A 19,978-nucleotide genomic window follows, 5' to 3' on the forward strand; every position below is an offset into this window, starting at 1 on the left:
GCTATAACATGCAAGGGATGAACAAGTCACCCGACGAGTTATTCGCGATGCTGAAAGTCGCAGAGTCAGAACTCCGCAAAGAACATCAAGTCTTGATGGCAATAAGACCACTGGTTTCAAGAGAAACGGCAAAGACAAGAAGGGTAACTCCAAGAAGTGCGGCAAAACTGTTGCCAATCCAACGAAGAAACCCAAGGATGGACCTAAGTCGGAAACATAGTGCTATTATTGCAAGAGGATGGGTCACTGGAAGCGCAACTGCCCCAAGTATTTGGCTGATAAGAAGGCGACCAATGCCAAACATGGTATATGTGATATAGATGTGTACCTAACTAACTCTCGTAGTACTGCCTGGGTATTTGACACCGGTTCTGTTGCTCATATTTGCAACTCAAAGCAGGGACTGCGGAATAAACGAAGGGTGGCGAAGGATGAAGTGACGATGCGTGTGGGAAATGGTTCCAAGGTTGATGCAATCGCTGTCGGCACAGTCTCACTTCCGTTACCATCAGGATTAGTTATGAACTTAAATAATTGTTATTTAGTGCGTGTGTTATGCATGAACATTATATCTGGATCTTGTTTATTGCGAGGCGGTTACTTATTTAAGTAAGAGAATAATGGTTGTTCTATTTTTATGAGTAATATATTTTATGATCATGCACCCATTGTGAGGGGTTTGTTCATATTGAATCTTCATTGTGATGACACACATATACATAACATTGGGACCAAAAGATGTAGAGTTAACAATGATAGTGTTGGAAATATGCCCTAGAGGCAATAATAAATTAGTTATTATTATATTTCTTAGTTCATGATAATCGTTTATTATCCATGCTATAATTGTATTGATTGGAAACACAATACTTGTGTGGATACATAGACAAAACACTGTCCCTAGTAAGCCTCTAGTTGACTAGCTCGTTGATCAAAGATGGTCAAGGTTTCCTGGCCATAGGCAAGTGTTGTCACTTGATAACGGGATCACATCATTAGGAGAATCATGTGATGGACTAGACCCAAACTAATAGACGTAGCATGTTGATCGTGTCATTTTGTTGCTACTGTTTTCTGCGTGTCAAGTATTTGTTCCTATGACCATGAGATCATATAACTCACGGACACCGGAGGAATGCTTTGTGTGTATCAAACGTCGCAACGTAACTGGGTGACTATAAAGATGCTCTACAGGTATCTCCAAAGGTGTTCGTTGAGTTAGTATAGATCGAGACTGGGATTTGTCACTCCGTGTGACGGAGAGGTATCTCGGGGCCCACTCGGTAATACAACATCACACACAAGCCTTGCAAGCAATGTAACTTAATGTAAGTTGCGGGATCTTGTATTACGGAACGAGTAAAGAGACTTGCCGGTAAACGAGATTGAAATAGGTATGCGGATACTAACGATCGAATCTCGGGCAAGTAACATACCGAAGGACAAAGGGAATGACGTACGGGATTATATGAATCCTTGGCACTGAGGTTCAAACGATAAGATCTTCGTAGAATATGTAGGATCCAATATGGGCATTCAGGTCCCGCTATTGGATATTGACTGAGGAGTCTCTCGGGTCATGTCTACATAGTTCTCGAACCCGCAGGGTCTGCACACTTAAGGTTCGACGTTGTTTTATGCGTATTTGAGTTATATGGTTGTTTACCGAATGTTGTTCGAAGTCCCAGATGAGATCACGGACGTCACGAGGGTTTCCGGAATGGTCCGGAAACGAAGATTGATATATAGGATGACCTCATTTGGTTACTGGAAGGTTTTCGTGCATTACCGGAAAAGTTTCGGGCTCATCGGTAGTGTACCGGGAGTGCCGGGAGGGGTTCCGGGGACCATCGGGAGGGGTGTCACGCCCCAAGGGGTCTCATGGGCTATGGGAAGAGATAAACCAGCCCCTAGTGGGCTGGAATAAGTTCCCACTAAGGCCCATAAGGTTTGAGAAGGAAAAAACACAAGGTGGAAAGAGTTTCCAAGTGGGAAGGTGGAATCCTACTCCAAGTAGGATTGGAGTAGGACTCCTCCACCTCCAATTTCGGCCAAACCTTTAGGTTTTGAGGCTGACTCCTCCCCTCCCTCCCACCTATATATACGGAGGTTTTAGGGCTGATTTGAGACGACTTTTCCATGGCAGCCCGACCACATACCTCCACGGTTTTTCCTCTAGATCGCGTTTCTGCGGAGCTCGGGCGGAGCCCTGCTGAGACAAGGTCATCACCAACCTCCGGAGCGCCGTCACACTACCGGAGAACTCTTCTACCTCTCCGTCTCTCTTGCTGGATCAAGAAGGCCGAGATCATCGTCGAGCTGTACGTGTGCTGAACGCGGAGGTGCCGTCCGTTCGGTACTAGATCGTGGGACTGATCGCGGGATTGTTCGCGGGGCGGATCGAGGGACGTGAGGACGTTCCACTACATCAACCGCGTTCACTAACGCTTCTGTTGTACGATCTACAAGGGTACGTAGATCACTCATCCCCTCTCGTAGATGGGCATCACCATGATAGGTCTTCGTGCGCGTAGGAAAATTTTTGTTTCCCATGCGACGTTCCCCAACAGTGGCATCATGAGCTAGGTTCATGCAAGGATGTCTTCTCGAGTAGAACACAAAAGTTTTTGTGGGCGGTGATGTGTGTTTTGCTGCCCTCCTTAGTCTTTTCCTGATTCCGCGGTATTGTTGGATTGAAGCGGCTTGGACCGACATTACTCGTACGCTTACGAGAGACTGGTTTCATCGCTACGAGTAACCCCGTTGCTCAAAGATGACTGGCAAGTGTCGGTTTCTCCAACTTTAGTTGAATCGGATTTGACCGAGGAGGTCCTTGGATGAGGTTAAATAGCAACTCATATATCTCCGTTGTGGTGTTTGCGTAAGTAAGATGCGATCCTACTAGATACCCATGGTCACCACGTAAAACATGCAATAACAAAATTAGAGGACGTCTAACTTGTTTTTGGAGGGTATGCTTGTGATGTGATATGGCCAACGATGTGATGTGATATATTGGATATATGAGATGATCATGTTGTAATAGATAATATCTACTTGCACGTCGATGGTACGGCAACCGGCAGGAGCCATAGGGTTGTCTTTATAACTAACGTTTGTGCTTGCAGATGCGTTTACTATTTTGCTAGGACGTAGCTTTAGTAGTAATAGCATGAGTAGCACGACAACCCCGATGGCGACACGTTGATGGAGATCATGATGATGGAGATCATGGTGTGACGCCGGTGACAAGAAGATCGTGCCGGTGCTTTGGTGATGGAGATCAAGAAGCACGTGATGATGGCCATATCATGTCACTTATAAATTGCATGTGATGTTAATCCTTTTATGCACCTTATTTTGCTTAGAACGACGGTAGCATTATGAGGTGATCTCTCACTAAAATTTCAAGATGAAATTGTGTTCTCCCCGACTGTGCACCATTGCTACAGTTCGTCGTTTCGAGACACCACTTGATGATCGGGTGTGATAGACTCAACGTTCACATACAACGGGTGCAAAACAGTTGCGCACAGCGGAACACTCGGGTTAAGCTTGACGAGCCTAGCATGTGCAGACATGGCCTCGGAACACATGAGACCGAAAGGTCGAGCATGAATCGTATAGTTGATATGATTAGCATAGAGATGCTTACCACTGAAACTATTCTCGACTCACGTGATGATCGGACTTGAGATAGTGGATTTGGATCATGTACCACTCAAATGACTAGAGAGATGTACTTTTTGAGTGGGAGTTCTTAAGTAATATGATTAATTGAACTAATTGTCATGAACATAGTCTAATGGTCTTTGCGAATTACGATGTAGCTTGCGCTATAGCTCTACTGTTTTATATGTTCCTAGAGAAAATTTAGTTGAAAGTTGATAGTAGCAAACTTTGCAGACTGAGTCTGTAAAACCGAGGATTGTCCTCGTTGTTGCACAGAAGGCTTATGTCCTTAATGCACCACTCGGTGTGCTGCACCTCGAGCGTCGTCTGTGGATGCTGTGAACATCCGACATACACGTTTCTGATGACTACACGATAGTTCAGTACAAAAATACTTAATGGCTTAGAAGCAAGGCGCCGAAAACGTTGTAAAACGTCACGGAACATAAGTGATGTTCTAAAGAGATGAAATTGTGATTTCATGCTTTTGCCCTTGTTAAGAGGTACGAGACCTCCGACAAGATTCTTTGTCCACAAAGCACAGGAGAAAAGGCTCAATCGTTGAGCATGTGCTCAGATTGTCTGAGTACGACAATCGCTTGAATCAAGTGGGAGTTAATCTTCCAGATGAGATAGTGATAGTTCTCCAAAGTCACTGCCACCAAGCTGTGAGAGCTTCGTGATGAACTATAACATATCAAGGATACATACCATGATCCTTGAGCGATTCGCGATGTTTGACACTGCGAAAGTAGAAATCAAGAAGGAGCATCAATAGTTGATGGTTTGTAAAACCACTAAGTTTCAAGAAAGGCAAGGGCTAGAAGGGATACTTCGTGAAACGGCAAAACAGTTGCTGCACTAATGAGGAGACCCAAGATTAAACCCAAACCCGAGACTAAGTGCTTCTATAATGAGGGGAACAATCACTGAGGCGGAGCAACTCAAGATACTTGGTAGATAAGAAGGCTGGCAAAAGTCGAAAGAAGTGTATTTGATATAAATGATGTTGATGTGTACTTTACTAGTACTCCTAGTAGCACGAGGGTATTGGATACCGGTTCGGTTGCTAAGTGATTAGTGACGCGAAATGAAAGCTACGACATAAACGGAGACTAGCTAAAGGCGAGGTGACGATACGTGTTGGAAGTGTTTCCAAGATTGATATGATCAAACGTCGCACGCTCCCTCTACCATCGGGATTGGTGTTAAACCTAAATAATTGTTATTTGGTGCTTGCGTTAAGCATGAACATGATTGGATCGTATTTATTGCAATACGATTATTCATTTAAAGAGAATAATGGTTACTCTATTTTCTTGAATAATCACCTTCAATGGTTTATTGAATCTCGATCGTAGTGTTACACATGTTCATGATATTGGTGCCAAAAGATACGAGTTGATGATGATAGTACCACTTACTTGTGGCACTGCCGCTTGAGTCATGTTAGTATAAATTGCATGAAGAGGCTCCATGCTGATGGATCTTTGTACTCACCTGATTTCGAATCACTAGTGACATGCGAATCATACCACATGAGCAAGGCCTTGTTTTCATTGAGATGAAATAAGATAGTAACTTGTTGGAAGTGATACATTTTGATGTATGCAGTCCAATGGGTGCTGAGGCACGCAGTGGAAATCATTATGTTCTTACTTCACTGACGATTTGAGTAGATACAGGAGTATTTACTTAATGAATCACAAGTCTAAAATGTTGAAAAGTTCAATTCCGTTTCAGAGTGAAGTTCGTCGTAACAAGAGGATAAACTGTCTACGATATGATCATGGAAATGAATATCTGAGTTACGAGTTTTGGTACACAGTTAAGACAATGTGGAAATTGTTTCGCAGTTCATGCCACCTGGAACATCATAGTGTGATGATGTGTCTGAACGTCATAGCCACGCACTATTTGGTATGGTGCATACTATGATGTCTCTTATCGAATTACCACTATCGTTTATGGGTTATGCATTAGAGACAACCGCACTCACTTTAAATAGGGCACCGCGTATTTCCGTTGAGATGACACAGTATAGACTGAGGTTTAGAGAAATCTAAACTGTCGTTTCTTGAAAGTTTGGGGTTTCGACACTTATGTGAAAAAGTTTCAGTCTGATAAGCTCGAACCCAAAGCGGATAAATGCATCTTCATAGGATATCCAAAACAGTTGGGTACATCTCCTATCTCAGATCCGAAAGCAAAGTGTTTGTTTCTAGAAACGGATCCTTTCTCGAGGAAAGGTTTCTCTCGAAAGAATTGAGTGGGAGGATAGTAGAACTTGATGAGGTTATTGAACCATCACTTCAACCAGTGTGTAGCAGGGCGCAAGAAGTTGTTCATGTGGCGCCTACACCAATTGAAGTGGAAGCTGATGATGATGATCATTGAGCTTCGAATCAAGTTACTACAAACCTCGTAGGTCGACAAGGTCGCGTACTGCTGCAGAGTAGTACGGTAACCCTGTCTTGGAGGTCATGTTGTTGAGCAACAGTGAACCTACGAGTTATGGAGAAAGCGATGGTGGGCCCAGATTCCGACAAATGGCTGGAAGCCATGAAATCCGAGAGAGGATCCATGTGTGAAAACAAAGTGTAGACTTTGGTAGAACTACTTGATGGTCATAGGACTATTGAGTAAAAATGGATCTTTAAAAGAAGACAGACGATGATGGTGATAAGTCACTATTAAGAAACGCTCGACTTGTCGCAAAGATGTTTTCGATAAGATCAAACAGTTGACTATGATGAGACTTTCTCACTCGTAGCGATGCTAAAAGTCTGTTAGAATTATGTTAGTTGTTGATGCATTATTTATGAAATATTGCACGTAGGATGTCAAAACATTGTTTTCTCGACGGTTTCCTTGAGCAAACATTGTATGTGATACAACCAGAAGGTTTTGTCGATCCTAAAGATACTAGCAAGTATGCAAGCTCCAGTAATCCTTCAATGGACTGGTGCAAGCATCTCGGAGTTGGAATATACACTTTGATGAGATGATCAAAGATTTTGGGTTTGTACAAGGTTTATGAGAAACTTGTATTTCCAAAGAAGTGAGTGGGAGCACTATAGAATTTCTGATAGGTATATGTGGTTGACATATTGTGGATCAGAAGTAATGTAGAATTTCTGTAAAGCATACAAGGTTGTTTGAAAGAAGTTTTCAAAGGAGTACCTGGATTACGCTACTTGAACGTTGAGCATCAAAGATCTATGGAGATAGATCGAAAGAGCTTAATAGAAGTTTCAACAAGATGCATGCCTTGACAAGTTTTTGAAAGAGTTCAAAATAGACCAGCAAAGAAGGAGTTCTTGGTTGCGTTGTGAGGTGTGAATTTGAGTAAGACTCAAAACCCGACCACGGCAGAATAAAGAGAATAGACGAAGGTCGTCTTCTATGCCTTAGCCGTAGAATCTAAAGTATGCCATGCTGTGTACCGCACCTGAAGTTTGCCTTGACTAAAAGTATGTTGAGAGGTACAGAGAGTGATCCATGATTGAATCACTAGCAGCGGTCGAAATTTATCCTTAGTAACTAATGGACTAAGGAATTTTTCTCGATTATGGAGGTGGTTAAAGAGTTTGTCGTAAAGGGTTACGTCAATGCAAGCTTTGACACTAATCCGGATAACTATGAGTAGTGAAACGGATTCGTATAGTAGAGTAGATATTTGGAGCATTTCCGAATAGCACGTAGTAGCAGCATCTATAAGATGACATAAAGATTTGTAAAGAACGCACGAATCTGAAAGTTTAAGAACCGTTGACTAAAACCTCTCTCACGAGCAAGACGTGATCAGACCCCATAACTATATGGGTGTTGGATTCGTTGGCATCACATGGTGATGTGAACTAGATTATTGACTCTAGTGCAAGTGGGAGACTGTTGGAAATATGCCCTAGAGGCAATAATAAATTAGTTATTATTATATTTCTTAGTTCATGATAATCGTCTATTATCCATGCTATAATTGTATTGATTGGAAACACAATACTTGTGTGGATACATAGACAAAACACTGTCCCTAGTAAGCCTCTAGTTGACTAGCTCGTTGATCAAAGATGGTCAAGGTTTCCTGGCCATAGGCAAGTGTTGTCACTTGATAACGGGATCACATCATTAGGAGAATCATGTGATGGACTAGACCCAAACTAATAGACGTAGCATGTTGATCGTGTCATTTTGTTGCTACTGTTTTCTGCGTGTCAAGTATTTGTTCCTATGACCATGAGATCATATAACTCACGGACACCGGAGGAATGCTTTGTGTGTATCAAACGTCGCAACGTAACTGGGTGACTATAAAGATGCTCTACAGGTATCTCCGAAGGTGTTCGTTGAGTTAGTATAGATCAAGACTGGGATTTGTCACTCCGTGTGACGGAGAGGTATCTCGGGGCCCACTCGGTAATACAACATCACACACAAGCCTTGCAAGCAATGTAACTTAATGTAAGTTGCGGGATCTTGTATTACGGAACGAGTAAAGAGACTTGCCGGTAAACGAGATTGAAATAGGTATGCGGATACTAACGATCGAATCTCGGGCAAGTAACATACCGAAGGACAAAGGGAATGACGTACGGGATTATATGAATCCTTGGCACTGAGGTTCAAACGATAAGATCTTCGTAGAATATGTAGGATCCAATATGGGCATCCAGGTCCCGCTATTGGATATTGACCGAGGAGTCTCTCGGGTCATGTCTACATAGTTCTCGAACCCGCAGGGTCTGCACACTTAAGGTTCGACGTTGTTTTATGCGTATTTGAGTTATATGGTTGGTTACCGAATGTTGTTCGAAGTCCCGGATGAGATCACGGACGTCACGAGGGTTTCCGGAATGGTCCGGAAACGAAGATTGATATATAGGATGACCTCATTTGGTTACCGGAAGGTTTTCGTGCATTACCGGAAAAGTTTCGGGCTCATCGGTAGTGTACCGGGAGTGCCGAGAGGGGTGCCGGGGACCATCGGGAGGGGTGTCACGCCCCAAGGGGTCTCATGGGCTATGGGAAGAGATAAACCAGCCCCTAGTGGGCTGGAATAAGTTCCCACTAAGGCCCATAAGGTTTGAGAAGGAAAAAACACAAGGTGGAAAGAGTTTCCAAGTGGGAAGGTGGAATCCTACTCCAGGTAGGATTGGAGTAGGACTCCTCCACCTCCAATTTCGGCCAAACCTTTAGGTTTTGAGGCTGACTCCTCCCCTCCCTCCCACCTATATATACGGAGGTTTTAGGGCTGATTTGAGACGACTTTTCCATGGCAGCCCGACCACATACCTCCACGGTTTTTCCTCTAGATCGCGTTTCTGCGGAGCTCGGGCGGAGCCCTGCTGAGACAAGGTCATCACCAACCTCCGGAGCGCCGTCACACTGCCGGAGAACTCTTCTACCTCTCCGTCTCTCTTGCTGGATCAAGAAGGCCGAGATCATCGTCGAGCTGTACGTGTGCTGAACGCGGAGGTGCCGTCCGTTCGGTACTAGATCGTGGGACTGATCGCGGGATTGTTCGCGGGGCGGATCGAGGGACGTGAGGACGTTCCACTACATCAACCGCGTTCACTAACGCTTCTGCTGTACGATCTACAAGGGTACGTAGATCACTCATCCCCTCTCGTAGATGGACATCACCATGATAGGTCTTCGTGCGCGTAGGAAATGTTTTGTTTCCCATGCGACGTTCCCCAACGGATAGTGCTACCTTTTTGTGGCACTACCGCTTAGGTTATATTGGTGTAAAGCGCATGAAGAAACTCCATGCTGATGGGCTTTTGGAGTCACTTGATTTCGAATCATTTGACACGTGCGAACCATGCCTCATGGGAAGATGACTAAAACTCTGTTCTCCGGAACAATGGAGCGTGCAAGTGACTTGTTGGAGATCATACACACTGATGTGTGCGGTCCAATGAGTGTGGAGGCGCGCGGCGGATATCGTTATTTTCTCACCTTCACTGATGATTTGAGTAGATATGGATATATCTACTTGATGAAGCACAAGTCTGAAACGTTTGAAAAGTTCAAGCAATTCCAGAGTGAAGTTGAAAATCATCGTAACAAGAAGATCAAGTTCCTACGATCTGATCGAGGGGGCGAATATCTGTGTTTCGAGTTTGGTGCTCACTTAAGACAATGTGGAATCATTTCATAGTTGACACCGTCTGGAACACCACAACGTACTGGTGTGTACGAACGTCGTAATCATACTTTGTTAGATATGGTGCGATCTATGATGTCTCTTACCAATTTTCCATTATCGTTTTGGGGTTATGCATTAGAGACAACTGCATTCACTTTAAATAGGGCACCGTCAAAATCCGTTGAGACAACACCATATGAGGTATGGCATGGCAAGAGGCCAAAGTTGTCGTTTCTTAAAGTTTGGGGATGCGATGCTTGTGTCAAAAAGCTTCAGCCTGAAAAGGTGGAACCCAAAGCGGAAAAATGCGTCTTCATAGGTTACCCAAAAGAGAAAGTTGGGTACACCTTCTATCTCAGATCTGAGGGCAAAGTGTTTGTTGCTAAGAACGGAGCTTTTCTTGAGAAGGAGTTTCTCTTGAAAGAATTGAGTGGGAGGAAGATAGAACTTGATGAGGTTGTGGAACCTTTGCTCCCTCTAGATTGTGGCGCAGGGCAGAGGGAAATCTCTGTCGAGGCAACACTAGTTGAGGAGGAAGCTAATGATGATGATCATGAAGCTTCAGATCAAGTTACTATCGGACCTCGCAGGTCGACAAGATCACGTACTTCTCCTGAGTGGTACGGGAATCCTGTCTTATCTATCATGTTGTTAGACAACAATGAGACTGCGAATTATGAAGAAGCAATGATGGGCCCGGATTCCAACAAATGGCTGGAGGCCATGAAGTCCGAAATAGGATCTATGTATGAAAACAAAGTATGGACTTTGGAAGTATTACCTGAAGGTCGTAAGGGTATTCAAAACAAATGGATCTTTAAGAAGAAGACGGACGCGGACGGTAATGTTACAGTTTATAAAGCTCGACTTGTGGCAAAGGTTTTTTCACAAGTTCAAGAAGTTGACTACGATGAGACATTCTCACCGGTAGTGATGCTTAAGTCCGTCCGAATCATGTTGGCAATAGCTGCATATTTCGATTATGAAATCTGGCAGATGGATGTCAAAACGGCGTTCCTTAATGGTTTTCTTAAGGAAGAGTTGTATATGATGCAACCCGAAGGTTTTGACAATCCAAAGAATGCTAACAAGGTATTCAAGCTCCAGCGATCCATTTATGGACTAGTGCAAGCATCTCGGAGTTGGAATAAGTGCTTTGATGAGGTGATCAAGGCATTTGGGTTTATACAAGTTGTTGGAGAATCTTGTATTTACAAGAAAGTGAGTGGGAGCTCTCTAGCATTTCTAATATTATATGTGGATGACATATTGCTGATTGGAAAGAATGTGGAGTTTTTAGAGAGCATAAAGGATTACTTGAACAAATGTTTTCAATGAAAGAGCTAGGAGGAGCTGCTTACATATTAGGCATTAAGATCTATAGGCATATATCGAGGCGCCTAATAGGACTTTCACAAAGCACATACCTTGATAAAGTTTTGAAGAAGTTCAAAATGGAATAGTCCAAGAAGGGGTTATTGCCAGTGTTACAAGGTATAAAGTTGAGTAAGATTCAATGTCCAGTAACTGCGGAAGATAGAGAAAAGATGAGTACCGTCCCCTATGCTTCAGCCATATGGTCTATCATGTATGCAATGCTGTGAACAAGACCGGACGTCATCCTGGCCATAAGTATGACATGCAGGTTTCAAACTAATCCAGGAGTGGATCACTGGACGACGGTCAAGAATATTCTGAAGTACCTGAAAAGGACTAAGGAAATGTTTCTCGTTTATGGAGCTGACAAAGAGCTCGTCGTAAAGGGTTATGTTGATGCAATCTTTGACACTGATCCGGCTGACTCTAAGTCTCAAACCGGATACATATTTATTCTTAATGGGGGTGCGGTAAGCTGGTGCAGTTCCAAGCAAAGCGTCGTAGCAGATCCTACATGTGAAGCGGAGTACATGGCTGCCTCGGAGGCAGCTAAGGAGGGTGTCTGGATGAAGCAGTTCATGACGGATCTTGGAGTTGTGCCAAACGCACTAAATCCAATAACTTTGTTCTGTGGCAGCACTGGTGCCATTACTCTAGCAAAGTAACCAATGTTTCACAAGAAGACCAGACACATCAAAAGACGCTTCAACCTCATCGCGACTATGTCGAAGGAGAGGACGTAAATATTTGCAAAGTGCACACAGATCTGAATGTTGCAGATCCGCTGACTAAACCTCTTCCACGAGCGAAGCATAATCAACACTAGAACTGTATGGGTGTTAGATTCATTCCAATGTAAATCGCATAGCGATGTGAGACTAGATTATTGACTCTATTGCAAGTGGGATACTGTTGGTATATGCCCTAGAGGCAATGATAAAATAGTTATTATTATATTTCCTGTTTCAAGATAATCGTTTATTATCCATGCTATAATTGTACTGAATGAAAGCATAGATACATGTGTGGATATATAGAGAAAACAATGTCCCTAGTAAGCCTCTAGTTGACTAGACAGTTGATCAAGGATGGTTAAGGTTTTCTGACCATATGCAAGTGTTGTCACTTGATGGCTGGATCACATCATTAGGAGAATGATGTGATGGACAAGACCCAAATTATAAACATAGCATGTGATCGTGTCATTTTGTTGCTATTGTTTTCTGCGTGTCAAGTATTCATTCATATGACGATGAGGTCATGTAACTCACTGACACCGGAGGAATGACTTGTGTGTATCAAATGTCACAACGTTACTAGGTTACTATAAAGGTGCTCTACAGGTATCTCCAAAGGTTTCCGTTGAGTTAGCATGGATCAAGACTAGGATGTGTCACTCCGTGTGACGGAGAGGTATCTCGGGGCCCACTCGGTAATACAACATCACATATAAGCCTTGCAAGCAATGTGACTAAAGTGTTAGTCACGGGATCTTGTATTACAGAACGAGGAAAGAGACTTGCCGGTAACGAGATTGAAATAGGTATAGGGACACCGACGATCAAATCTCGGGAAAGTAACATACCGAAGGACAAAGGGAATGTTATACAGGATTATATGAATCCTTGACACAGAGGTTCAACTGATAAGATCTTCCTAGAATATATAGGATCTAATATGGACATCCAGGTCCCGCTATTGGATATTGGCTGGGGAGTGCCTCAGGTCATGTCTGCATAGTTCTCGAACCCGCAGGGTCCGCACACTTAAGGTTCGGTGACATTTCGGTATAGTTGAGTTCTATGTGTTGGTTACCGAAGGTTGTTTGGAGTCCCGGGTGAGATCACGGACGTCACGAGGGTATCCGGAATGGTCCGAAAATGAAGATTGATATATAGGATGGTTTCATTTGGTCTCCGGAAAGATTTCGGGCATTGCCGACAATGTACCGGGAGTGACGAATGGGTTCTGGGTTTTCACCGGGAGGGGCCCACCAACCCGGGAGTGAGCCTAATAGCCCAAGGGTGGCGCACCAGCCCTTAGTGGGCTGGTGAGGTCAACCCAAGTGGGCTATGTCGGCTAGGAAAAGAAAACCAAAGAAAAAAAAGGGAGGTGGGAAGGAAGGAGGGGAGTCCTCCTTCCCCAAACCGAATTGGGGTTGGAGTCCACCTCCTCCTCTCTCGGACGGCACCCTTGGGGCTCTCTTGAGCCCCAAGGCTAGCCCCTCCCCTCTTTCTATATATACTAGAGGTTTTAGGGTTTTTGAGACACAACTTTAGCCACGTGCAACCCTAAACCTCTACTTCGTAGTTCTTCCTCTAGATTGGTTTTGTGCGGAGCTCGGGCGGAGCCCTGCAGGAATAGATCATCACCATCAACGGCGCATCATCACGCTGCCGGAGGACTCATCTACTTCCCCGTCTCTCTTGCTGGATCAAGAAGGCGGAGATCATCATCGAGCTGTACGTGTGCTGAACGCGGAGGTGCCGTCCGTTTGGCGCTAGATCAGAACGAATCGTGGGACGACGGTGATTTGAATCACGAAGCTGTACCACTACATCAACCACGTTTCTTAATGCTTCCCGCTTAGCGATCTACAAGGGTATGTGGATCTGATCTCCCTCTCGTAGATGAACATCACCATGATAGGTCTTCATGTGCGTAGGAAATTTTTTGTTTCCCATGCAACGTTCCCCAACAAGGACTTAAGCCTTCTATGCAGCAATGAGGACAATCGTCAGTCTACAGACCTAGTCTGCATAATTGTTACTATCAACTTTCAACTAAATTTTCTCTAGGAACATATTTAAAATAGTAGAGCTACAGCGCAAGCTACAACATAATTTGCAAAGAACCTTTTTTGACTATGTTCATGATAATTAGTTCAATTAATCATATTACTTAAGAACTCCCACTCAAATTGACATCCCTCTAGTCATTCGAGTGGCGGATGATCCAAATTCACTAACTCAAGTCCGATCATCACATGAGTTAAGTTTAGCTTCAATGGTGAACATCTCCATGCTGATCATTGATAACACACAAGTACAGGGGATCGCAACAATTTTCGAGGGTAGAGTATTCAACCCAAATTTGTTGATTCGAGACAAGCGGAAGACAAAGAATATTCTCAAGTATTAGCAGTTGAGTTGTCAATTCAAGCACACCTGAAAGACTTAGTATCTACAGAAAAGTATCAGTAGCAAAGTAGTGTGATAACAACAGTAGCAACGGTAACAACAGTAGCAACAGAGTAACAGTAGCATGAGTGATAGCAGTAGCGACAGAGTAACAGTAGCAAGGACCAGTAGTAAAAGACTCGTAGGCATTGGATCGGGGATGGATGATTATGCCGGATGGTATTCATCATGCAACAGTTATAACACGGAGAGATATGTAACTAGCTCCAGTTCGTCAATGTAATGTAGGCATGTATTCCGTATATAGTCATACGTGCTTAGGGAAAAGAACTTGCATGACATCTATTGTCCATCCCTCCCGTGGCAGCGGTGTCCTAATGGAAACTACGGGATATTAAGGTTCTCCTTTTAATAAAGAACCGGACCAACGCATTAACACTTGGTGAATACATGAACTCCTCATACTATGGTCATCTCCGGGAGTGGTTCCGGCTATTGTCACTCCGGGGTTGCCGGGTCATAACACATAGTAGGTGACTACAACTTGCAAGATAGGATCAAGAACACACATATATTGGCGAAAACATAATAGGTTCAGATCTGAAATCATGGCACTCGGGCCCTAGTGACAACCATTAAGCATGGCAAAGTAGTAGCAACATCAATCTCAGAACATAGTGGATACTAGGGATCAATCTCTGTCAAAATTAACTCGATTACATGATAGATCTCATCCAACCCATCACCGTCCAGCAAGCCTACAATGAGATTACTCACGAACGGTGAAGAGCATCATGGAATTGGCGATGAAGGAAAGTTGGTGATGACGATGGCGACAATCTCCCCTCTCCGGAGCCGAGAACGGACTCCAGATCTGCCCTCCAGAGGAAGAATAGGAGGTGGCGGCGCCTCCGTATCGTAAAATGCGATGAACTCTTCTCCTTTATTTTTTCCGGACGAAAGGGACCAAATAGAGCTGGAATTGGAGGCGGTGGAGCTTTGTGGGCCCCACAAGCCTGCCAGGCGCGGCCAGGGGGGCCCGCGCCTGGGGGGCTTGTGGGCTCCACGCTCCACTTCTTCGGTTGATTCTTGCGCCAATATTTTTTATATATTCCACAAAAAATCCTTGTAAATTTCCAAGTCATCCTGAGAACTTTTATTTCTGCGCAAAAACAACACCATGGAAATTCTGCTGAAAACAGCGTTAGTCCGGGTTAGTTCCATTCAAATCATGCAAATTAGAGTCCAAAACAAGGGCAAAAGAGTTTGGAAAAGTAGATACGACGGTGACGTATCAACTTCCCCAAGCTTAAAACCTTGCCTGTCCTCAAGCAGTTCAGTTGACAAACTGAAAGAAACAAAAAAGTTTTATGAACTCTGTTTGATCTTGTTGTTGCAACTATGTCTAACTCATATCCAGAATTTTAGCAAGATCACAAGCAAACCACATAAGCAATGACATCTAGGTCTCACGGTAAACTCATATCAATGGCATAATCAGCTAGCGAGCAATAATAATAAGTTTCAAATGTCAACACTTCAATCAAAACAATCATGAAGCAGTACGAACAGATGGTATCTCGCTAGCTCTTTCTGAGACCGCAAAACATAAATGCAGAGCACCTTCAGAGACCAAGGGCTGACTAAACATTGTAATTCATGGCAAAGAAGATTCAGTCATAGTCATACTCAATCACAATTAAAAGCAAAGCATGAAAATGCCGGAGGTGCTCTCTAATTGGTGCTTTTATAAGAAGAGGACGACTCAACAAAAACATAAATAGATAGGCCCTTCGCAGAGGGAAGCATTGATTTGCAGAGGTGCCAGAGCTCAAGCTTTGAAAACAGAGATAATAATTTTGGGTGGCATGCTTTCATTGTCAACGCACTGACCAAGAGTTTTCACTATCTTTCATGCTACACATACTATAGGCGGTACCCAAACAGAAAAGTAAAGTTTTGACTCCCCCACCACCGATCAGTCATACTCCACGACTAGCCGAATACTCGGGTGCCGTCCATACCAACAACAATCCAAGGGAGTTTTGTTTGCAATTATCTTTTCGATTTGAGCATGGAACTGGGCATTGCAATTACCGACCCCTTCCTCGTGAATGATAGTGAATAAACACATATCGAGGATAACACGCCTAGCATGGAAGATACTGATCGCCGCTTGTCACCACATGAGCGGTTCGGGCATGTAAAACATATTATTTCTTGAAGATTTAGAGAGTGGCACATGCAAATTTACTTGGAACGGCAGGTAGATACCACATATAGGTAGGTATGGTGGACTCATATGGAACAACTTTGGGTTTATGGAAGTGGATGCACAAGCAGTATTCCCGCTTAGTACAAGTGAAGGCTAGCAAAAGACTGGGAAGCAACCAATTAGAGAGCGACAACAGTCATCACAATGCATTGAGATTAACTAACATTGAGTGCAAGCATGAGTAGGACATAAATCACCATGAACATGAATATCATAGAGGCTATGTAGCGACCCGACTCAAAACGAGTCAAGCCTCTGTGTTTCTGTGCCATCCCTGGATCAGTATGCTGGCACACACAGTACATCAATGTATATATCAAAGTGCAATCACATGTAAATAGTGTAAAACTGATATATACCTTAATTATCTCAGCGGAAGCGGTCAAGGGAGTGGAGTCCCAATAAACACCAACGGCAAGTTGAGTGTAGACCGTAACCCCGAATCGTACTCTTACTCGTCGAAGAAAAATATCTGCAACATAAGACGTTGCAGCCGTGTAGGTCAGCATATTGAATATGCCGGCAAGTCACAAGAGAGAGGGGTGAAAAGTAATCATCTATACTATATGCATATATGGCAGGTGGGGCTATAAGTTTTTAGCGAAAAGCAAGTTTTCTCCTACATCAAGAGAGGGCTAAAAGCAAAATGTTACTACATTGTTGGTTGTTAACGAGATGGTTCCGCCAACCAGTTCTCGTACCCGAGTTGTCAATAATTACCCTCATCAAATATATTTAATGGTGTTGAGAAATCCAGATAACTTCAGTTCCTTTGGCTCAAGTTGTCCATGACCGTGGACACGGCTAATCGATTAGGTTTGAGTACTCTGCAGAGTTCTGCACACGTTCCCCACAAGATTTGATCGCCTCCGAGTATGTCCTCGCACTTCAAGGTGTTTGAAGACCGGATGATCAAAACATGGTCTTTCAACGGGTCCCTTTGAATCCCTGTCGGTGCCCATCCATTCCTACCGTTCTTCTACATCTGCTAGCACCGCCTGTCCAGAGTCGCCATGTTGTCCAACCAAGCCAGAGCCCATAATGACTTGTGGCTGTGCAGGTAAGCCTTGGGTCTTGAAAATATCCGTCCGTCTCTTTGAGCCTGGGTGAAGCTTTCCGCAGGATGTCATGGCCGTCCCCAGCATCCCGGGCATCCACTGGGTTCTCCAGGGAGCCGATCAACCGTCCTTCACCCAGAGTTGCATTGCGTCCGAGGTCTTGAAAATCTTGTCTTAACCGGTCTTGATTATTTAATCAACCTCGCATCACTCGTGTTATGCACTCAACCGAAATCCCGTCTACTCAAGCATAGAAATATGAAATTTGTCGTCCCGGGGCCAAGTATCGGGGTTGTTGTGTGCCTACCACATGATACTACAATCTATACTAAATTTTCCAAGTACCTAAGCAGCATGCAATTGGGCATAGGATGGTAGAACTACGATGCATAAAAACATAGGTGATAGTATGATCAAAGTGACTTGCCTGGTGATGTTGACGAAGAAGAATTTCTCGAGAAATAACTTGATAGACTACTCGTCACTCTCCGATGAAATCTATATAACAAACATATCATTCACATAAGCACTCATACTAGCAATCATTCTAACAATCAAAACAAAAGAGGGAGCGAATAGGAGTCCGAAGGAAACTTCAAATAAGACTAGAGAGTCTTCTACTACGTCAAACACTAAATAGTTTTTGTCTAACAAAAAATAATAACAAGGAACTAAGGTATAAGTTTAACTAAGATAAAATAAAGTATTTTTCACAAAACTTATTGAAAGTATTCCCAAACGGGATTTGAAACAATGCGGAAACCAATTGCAAGTTACTAAGGAACTAGAATTGATTTCATGAAAACAAATAAATAATAAAATAAAAACTTGTTGCAAAACTACTGTTATCTAACATAAACAAAACAATAATGTTTCTGAAATAATAAAGAAAATATTTTAAAACAAAAGTAGAAAAGGAATTAGCCGAAATCCTAAAAGAGGTGAAACAGAAATTGTTTCACATGACACAGTGAGCTAAAATACTCAAACAATTCTGAAATTTTTACCACTGATACATAAGATCACTAGTGATCAGTAGCAAAAAGAATCAAATTAAAAGCTATTTTGAAACTCCTGGAATAAGCAAAACAAGGTTTAAACTAAATCTGATCTAACTTATATTTTAAAATTTCAAACATAGACAAATTATATGTTTTTGAAAACTACAGGAAATTTGTGAGCTACTGGAAAAATAATCAACTCTATTGGAATTCGGGATCAAAAGTTATGGGCTAAACAAGATTGAAACTTTCTGTTTTTGGAATTAAATCTGAAAAAAACAGAATAAAAGCTAACTAACTACGGGCCACGTGGCGATCTCTGGTTGGCTAGGGGGTGTGCGCTGCGGTGCTAAACTAACAAACGTCCGCACAATAGAAGAAAACTGTTTGGCTAACTAATTAAATAAAAACCACCGCCGGTTCTTTTTAGAAAACCGAAGGGGTAAGTTACTCTAATCTATACCTTAGGATCTAGATCTAAGGGCTAAAACTAAAAAGAACAAAACAAGTAAGAAAAAGAAAGAAAGAGGGGCCTTACCGTGGTGGAGCTGCTCCCGTGGCTGATGGTGGCCGAGGTGGGAGGTGAAGGGGGTGAGCTCCGGTGGGGTGGGGTAGGGGCCGACGAGAGGAGTGGTGGAGGGGGGGGGGGCGAAGGGTGGGGCGCTCCTGGGAGGGGAAGGGAGGCGAGGTGGAGGGGGCCGAAGTGTGGGCTGACGGGACCTGGAAGCTCCTGGTGTCTCTGGTCGCTGGTTCCAGGGGGAGGAGCCGAAGGGTGGAGGGCGACGGGGTGGCAAGGGGGCGGCGGTGGAGGGGGCCGAAGTGGTGGGGAGAGGTGGCCGAAGGGTGGAGGTGGAGGAGGTGCAGGGAGGTGGCGAGGTGGAGGAGTTCTCTGGTGATGGGAGGAGTTCTGGGAGGTTTTCTGGTGACGACTCCGGCGAGGGGTGCGCGAGCTAGAGGCGAGGAGAGGGGGTTCTCTCGGGAAAAATGGAGAGAGGAGGACGGTGGGAATTTATAGGCGGTCTCGGATGGCGTCCGGAAGGAAAGAAGAGGGAGGTCGGGAAGGAGAGGATTCCTTCCTCCATGGATGGAAAGCTTGCTGTGACGTGGGAGGAAACAAAGGAAGAAGATGATCTCTTGTTGGGCTAGAATAGGAAAGTGCTTAATGGGCCAGCAGGTTTCTCCTAATAAAAACGATTCCTTTCCTATTTTCAAAACTAGGAAACTAAAACGATAAAAAGGAAATCAAATCAATTCGGAATAAAGAGTTTTTATATACTAAAATTATCAGAAAAATAAAATATAGA

Source organism: Hordeum vulgare, chromosome 1H (genome assembly GCF_904849725.1).
Source record: "Hordeum vulgare subsp. vulgare chromosome 1H, MorexV3_pseudomolecules_assembly, whole genome shotgun sequence".
Classification (NCBI taxonomy): domain Eukaryota; kingdom Viridiplantae; phylum Streptophyta; class Magnoliopsida; order Poales; family Poaceae; genus Hordeum; species Hordeum vulgare.